At 52.1% G+C, this 6942-nt stretch overlaps 1 long non-coding RNA gene across 2 annotated transcripts; it reads left to right on the forward strand.

Moving 5' to 3' along the window:
• Positions 1-1317: 1317 nt before the first annotated feature.
• Positions 1318-6288, forward strand: LOC139826425 (uncharacterized). Of its 2 annotated transcripts, XR_011736472.1 has the most exons (6): positions 1318-1501; positions 3698-3773; positions 4682-4828; positions 5202-5303; positions 5789-5996; positions 6209-6288. It is a non-coding gene; the product is annotated as an uncharacterized lncRNA (long non-coding RNA). The 2 variants fall into 2 exon arrangements; XR_011736471.1 differs by having other exon boundaries at positions 5789-6283.
• Positions 6289-6942: the final 654 nt, after the last annotated feature.

Genomic DNA, 6942 nt, shown 5'->3' on the forward strand with positions numbered 1-6942 from the left:
CTTCATTCCGTACGGCACTGTTCCCGTCCTCGTTCACGTTCTGAGCCTTTGTGCTGCCCCCCGCCCCGTTTTTTTTCTCTCTTTTTATTTTCTTTTTTCCTGTCCTCCGTCTCTCCGCGGGGCTCCTCATTCCTCTCTTTCTTCCTCCAAGCCCCTGTGTTCCCCGCGGTCTCTCGCTCTGCCATCGTTTTTGCCTGTTGCCCTCTCTCTTGCTTCCCGTTGATAGGAGGAACAAAAATCTTTTAGAAAGCCCTTGGCATAAGGCAGCAAGACCAGGCCTAACGGAACAGAAACCTAACAGAGAAACACTAGCTCTGTAGGGACTGGAGGTGGGGCAAAGCGGGATGTCCTTGGCTCGCAGGCTGGGAAAACGGGACGTTCCACTAAATGGAGAAGGAGCTACTTGAGTAGCAGCACAAAATGACAGCGGGCGTGCTCAAGACATGAGGTCGAGGAGCCGACACCGGGGCAGGGGGCACCGGGCTGCAGGGGCACCGGGGACCCCTGGAGACCCTTGATGGACACTGGCATACCAGAGATGGACTGCCAGCGAAGGGTGGGGTTATGGAAAGAACTTCTGTTTAATGCACTAACTAAGCGGTAGAAGCAAATGAATATGCAATAGGTGTATGTAGAGAATACCAAGAAGCGTGAATCACGCGTACGCTCAAATACAGGGGCCATCCTCTGAGCGTGCGGTGCGCTGTATTGAAATTGCCCGCCGTTTAACACTTTCAGAACAGCGTTAGAGAGTCTTTTTTGCCGACTTTTTGGTATCTCTCCGCGTCCCGTGGTTCCTCGCCGTGTCCCCGTGTCCCGCTCCCTGCCCGTGGTCGCGTTCCTCTCTGTCCCGTTGACCGTGCCGGGTTTTTGTCCTCCGTCTCCGCGCCGCTGCCGCCGCGCCGATTTGTTTCTTTCTGTGCCCTGTTCCTGGTGCTCTTCCGGCCTCTTTTCCTCTGTCCCCGCCGCTGCTTTGATCTCTGCCTTGTTTTTTCAGAGCCCTGTCCCTTTTTTCTCTTCTCGCTTTTGAAGAGAAGCTGCCAAGTTAACGTATACTGCGATGAAGTTATAGAAGGTGTACCCGTCATTAACCAGTTGACATGAGGTAAATGCTTTCTGACCGCCTGCACGATGAGGGGATATTTTTCACCTTTTAGATCCTTCTGCACGACAAGAGGGAGATGGAAGATTAAGTAACACGTTGTTTAGAAGCTGAGAGCTTAGTTTATATTTGACTAATAATTAACAGATGTATTGTCAGCGAGAAACTAAACAATTATAACTAACATCGTCAAATGAAATAAAGAACGTGGCTCAGCAGTGCTGCTGACTCTGCCGTCCCGTTTCTTTCCCCGTTTCAGGCGGTGAGCCAGCCGGAGGACCCGCTCTGTCCGGCCGCAGGGCCCGTGGAGCCGAGGACTCTCTTGGCGCACCCCGGGGATGTCTCTGGAGAGACTCCTCGTCTCGGTCGGATCGCCGCGGGGACGGACGAGGACCTCTGGTGAGAAGTCTTTCTTCTCTGAAATTTGGGACCGGTCACGTGCTCGCGAACTGTCCGTAAGTCGTGGTACGGAATTTCGGCAGGATAGCGTGGACGGGGTTGCGAGCACCTTAGAGGTATACAGTAGTTGCTGTGGAGTTGTTTGTGCGGCCAGCTTTTGGTGTTGGTTGTTCCCGTGCTCCGTTGTGGTGCAAAGCTGGCTCTGTATGTAGCTGTGAAGAGTACCGTAGTTCGGTTTAATTCTTGGATGTGCCTTGGTTCTGACTATGCACTTGAACACCGAAAACTACAGCAGGAGCTGCTGTGGCTTTAACTTGCGAGGAGTGTGAGCGTTGTGGAGCCATCTGTGTTGCAGAGTGTCCTAATTGCGGTGCTGAGTGTTAGAGAGATTTGAGCTGGGTACCGGAATTGTTTTGTTTTGGAGACGGTGGGATAAACTTGGAGTACAACTTGTGAGGGCGGTGTGTCGTGGGTAGGTTTGAGTATTATCTGTGGAGTACTGCTGTAGGTGTTAATAGTTATTTGCTCGTATTTGTTACAAGATGAGCCGTGTCGTTCCGTGTGACGCGTAATGGGAGGACGGCGTAGTAGCGGTATTCTGAAAAAGAGCCTGTTAGGGTGTATTTTAGCTCAGAGGAAAGAGATTGAGGAACCACCTGGTGATAATGTGAATAGAGCAACCTTGATGAAATCTTGTGAGCAGAGGCCATTGTATAAATTGGACAAGGAAGGAAAGGCTGTGCGCAAAGCGCGGTGCTGCACCCGGGCGCCCCAATGCCGTGCCGCAGCGCGCCTCAGTGCTGCCGCCCTGTGGCGAAACTCGGGTACTGCAGCGCACGGCCGGGGGCAGAGGCGCTGTTCGCCCCGCAGGGCTCGCAGCCAGGTATCTGTGTGTCAGTGCCCGTCCCCATTTGTGTAAAAACGACATCCCTCCCTCGGTGGCTCCTTAGAACGTTTAAAGATGTAAATATTGCTACCACTAACATTGTCGATCCGGCTTCTTTCCTCAGTGTAAAGCAAAGGAGCGCGGTTTGTTGTTTCCTTTTAAAGGCGGCTGTTGGAAGCCGCGCGGGCAAAGGGCGTGGGGGTCCCGGCAGGGTGGCGAGAAGGCGAGTGAGGATGCAGAGCGGGCCAATCAGATCGCTCGGGAGGGCTGGAGGGGCGGAGCGCTGATAGGCGGGGAGAATGGCAATTGATGTGCGCAGGCAGCCAATCAGATTGCCAGAGGGGCGGGCGTTGAGGCCTCAGTATTGCGCATGCCCAAATTGCGCAGTCCTCAGTCAGGTCCGACCCTGAGGCGGGCACCTGGGCGCGGAGCGCGGGAAGGAGCATCCAATAGGAGGACGGCGCGCTGGGGTGAAAAGCAGCCAATCAGAGCGCACCGACTCAATCCCGTTTGAACAGCTGCCTCCCTGGCAAGCGCGTCCGTGGTGTCTCGGGGCGGGCACCGGGAGTTAAGGGGGAAACGGGGGTCGAGGCGAGGGAGGGGAGGCTGAGGAGCGCTCATTTTGGCCTCTCCTTCCCCTTGCCCTGCCTCTCCGTCCCTTTTGCCTCTCTCTCCCTCTCTCTGTGTCACCTTGTCTTGCTCCCTGTCCCTATCTGTCTCTGACAAGCTGACCTGCTCCTTGCCCTCCTTTTGTATGGAATCACAGGCTCATTCTGCTTGGAGAAGACATGTGCAATTTTCTAATGACTTGACGGTTTAGAGAAACGGCCTGGAAGAGATCATTCCTTTGTCTTTTTTTTGTGTGTGTTTTTTGTGTGTTTTTTTTTTTTTTTCCCCACGTGGAGGGAAAAAAAAAAAAAAAAAAAAAACAGAAGAGGCAAATTCAGTGCCTCTGCGGAGAAGCTGGCGACCAGTTTTAGTTAAGAACGCACACCCCGTTGGCGAACGGGTCCCGCGGCAGTTCCACGTGTTGCAGGTAAAAGAAGGAAGTTTGATCTGCCATAGAGGAACAGCCGCCTCTTTCCCTCCTTAGGGTCGAGCGTTGCCCTTGTCTTTGTTCACATGAATTTATGGGCACGCTGGAAATAGCCTTTAAGATTTATATGTAGAGTTTAATCTAAGTGGTAAGTGGCATGGGCATAGTTAATTTTTGAACACCTTGCTGCCAGTTGAAATGTAAGGGATGAAATGTGATGGGAAGTAATAAGTAAATTTGGGGTTGACTTCTAGGGTGTTTTTTTCCCCATTAGTGTAAATCAATGGCACCGTTGTCCTGTGGCTCAATCTCCGTTCTGTTCCGTGGAGTCTTCAATTTAGGATGTTCAGGTAAGAAAGTTTGTCCTTCCAAAGAATGACCAGCCATTGGTAGGACAGAGAGAGGCTTTTAAGTGCATGATCAGAATTTAAGCCAAATTCCACTTGACGTTGCTGCTGTTGGTTTTGGCTTTCACTGGTTTCCCCACAGCTCCCTAGTGTTTGGGAGCTCGGAGTGGGCATTTTTTTCCCCCAGGGAGAGGCTATGCTTAAGAATGAATTTGTTTCCTTAGAGGAGTGAGAGTCCGTTTGTGTAACACAAAGAAAAACCCCAGCCTAGTCGAGTTCTGAGTGTGTGTCTGTGAGATGGCTGCTTTACTTTGATGAGTTCACACCTGTGCAGTTGTAATGCCAAAGAGCAATGCAAGATAGGAGGGTTTTTTCCGCTGTGGGGGGGGATGCATAAAACCAGAGCTAAGGTGCGGTTGCAGGCTTGGTGGTGTGGCGAGTGGGGCGCCGCTTCGGTGGGAGCTCGGGGTGAGGCCCAGCGGGTTCTGTGTCCTGTACGCGTGGCTTTCGTGCCGCGGCTCTCTGTGTGCGTTTTTGTTTTGTTGTGTTTGTTTTTTGTGTTTTTTTCTGCGGGATTCCCGCGAAACGCGGCACAACCGCTCGGCCCGGGCTGCCGCGGCGGTCTCAGTGCTGCCGTCCTGTGGGCAAAGCGCGGTGCTGCACCCGGGCGCCCCAATGCCGTGCCGCAGCGCGCCTCAGTGCTGCCGCCCTGTGGCGAAACTCGGGTACTGCAGCGCACGGCCGGGGGCAGAGGCGCTGTTCGCCCCGCAGGGCTCGCGGCCAGGTATCTGTGTGTCAGTGTCCGTCCCCGTTTGTGTAAAAACGACATCCCTGCCTCGATGGCTCCTTAGAACGTTTAAAGATGTAAATATTTCTACCACTAACATTGTCGATCCGACTTCTTTCCTCAGTGGATCCGTTTTGCAGTCGGTGACCCACGATTGCTTGGAAACAGCAGAAGCTGTTCGCTCCGGCGGAGCGGATTGAAAGGACCAGCCGCTGGAGGATGCTGAAGACTCCTGGGTCGCTGATGGAAGCAGCTTTGCATAAAGCAAGGGGTACGTGAACCTGGGCATGCAGTGACGACTGCCCAGCAGGTAATGGAAGCTAAACCTTTACCTCCAACGCCCGACAAAAATAACGCCAAGAAATGCCACTGAAAAAAACACAGTCAGGGAGGGGTTTTTTTAAATTTCCTTTAGTTCCCCCCCCTCTGCCCCGCCCTGCTGCGTTTAGTGCAGTGAATGACCCATTGGGAGATGACTGTGGATCTGGCTGTTGAAGGGTGTCTGAAGGAGAGGGAGATGTGTGTAGAGCAGGATTGGTTGTGGGGGTGAGTGTAACTGGTTTGGATGTGGGGTTGTAAATTCTTTTTGGAGGCTTCCTAGTTTCTGGTGTCACCTGTGGGGTGAAGCGTCTTTCTGTGTGCAGGTTTGAAAGGTGCGACGTACGGAGCTCCATCATTTGCCACCAGAACTCCAAATCACAGAGACAACGTTGCTGTGCAGCTGCTAAGGACAGTGTGTGTCTCAGGTAGAGTAACGTCCTTTGTGCTCTGTGTGCGTGTTCCTCCCTTGAAACGAAGGTGCGCTGCCCGGAGTTTCACGTTCCGTGTGGTACCTGCTGGGCTGAGTCTCCTCCCTACGCTCGCCCGTTTTAGCCACGTCTCTGCTCCAGCCCAGTTCGGGAGCAGAGTGGGTCATCACTGACTGCAGGGCGGTTGCACCTTCTTCAAGCTGCTAACACAGGAGGATGAATTTGGCTTTCTGCTCACATCACACATTCAGATACTGGGCAAGCTGCGTATCTCCTTCAAAAAAGAAACACTGTCAAGGGGCTGACAGAGCGTGAGTTTCACAACACAACAAACCAACTCTGCTAGGCTTACATCGTTTTGGTGGTGCATAGCATGTTTCACTTAATCCCGTCATTGCAGGTCTCTTCTAGAGCCTCCATTGTCAAATCTTGCTGGTTACTCACCCAATTTCCTTTCCTAACTGTCTTCCCTTTTTCCTTAGCGTTTTGAGAAGCTTGATCCTGGGGTGTCTGGGGGTTGCCAGCTGACAAAATGACATTGCTGTGGCCTTGCTGAGAACAGGTGTCCCTGTGAGCCATCTCCCGGGAGCAGAGCTGAAGTTGAAAGGCGGCCTGAAAGCCCCGGTGAGAGTTTTCGTTAAAGAAACCGGAGATGATGGGGTTGACGCTGCTATTGAAAAAGGCCAGCCGGTGAGCAAAGGGATAGATATAAATGTGAAAGAACTGCAACTGGACATCTGAAAGGTTGACATAGTCAGAAAGCATCATCAGAGTCCACAAGGGAAGCCAGGAGAGGGTGAAAAGCAAAACCACAATAATGAGCATTTTGATTACTCTTTGTTTCTTCTTTGACGTGCTGTGCCATCGCTCCTGGCTGTGCTTTCCCACCGTGGGCATCGCAGTGTTGAAGAGAGCAATGCTTATCCTGGCGTACATGATAACAGTGAGCGACAGGGGAGCCAGATAGATGTTCGCAAAGAGAACTGATGTGTAGATCTTTCTCATTCCTGGGTCAGGCCAGTCCTCTCGGCACCAGTATACGGGGCGGGTTTCGTTGCCGTAGCCGAGGATCACCCTGAAATGTTTCTCTTCTTGTACGTGCAGCATGACGGCAGAAGGACGCGTGATTGCGATGGCCAGAATCCAAGTGACGGCTATGATGATGACTGCAGTTGAAACGGTCAGCTTCTGCTCGAACGGATGAACGATGCAGCGAAACCTGCAGCAAAGATATCCGGCGACATACGTAGAGAAGCTGATTAAGGAACGCTCACTCAAACAGGCAAGCATACGTTCACTTCTTCAATTGCATGCTTTTGAAACAGATTAAACATGATACTCCAGTTGTTGGAAGCTGTGCTGTTGCTGGAAAAGTTACCATCGTGCGTTGCAAAGGGCCTCAGAAGGGAAACACTGATCAGGAAACTGGAAATAAGTTAGCAGATGCCAGTGTGAAACCAGCCACCGAAAGGACAGAGACCGATACAAAAGCCACACCTCTGATCCCAGGTGGCTGTCTCCTCCAGCCAACATCAGGAAACCGCAACAAAGAGGATAAGAAATTAATAGGAGATTTATAGCCGAATTAGAATTAGGGTCCAAAGAAGCTGTCACTGGTGACGGGAGAGCAGTGGTA

The sequence above is a fragment of the Patagioenas fasciata genome, chromosome Z (genome assembly GCF_037038585.1).
Source record: "Patagioenas fasciata isolate bPatFas1 chromosome Z, bPatFas1.hap1, whole genome shotgun sequence".
NCBI classification, from domain to species: domain Eukaryota; kingdom Metazoa; phylum Chordata; class Aves; order Columbiformes; family Columbidae; genus Patagioenas; species Patagioenas fasciata.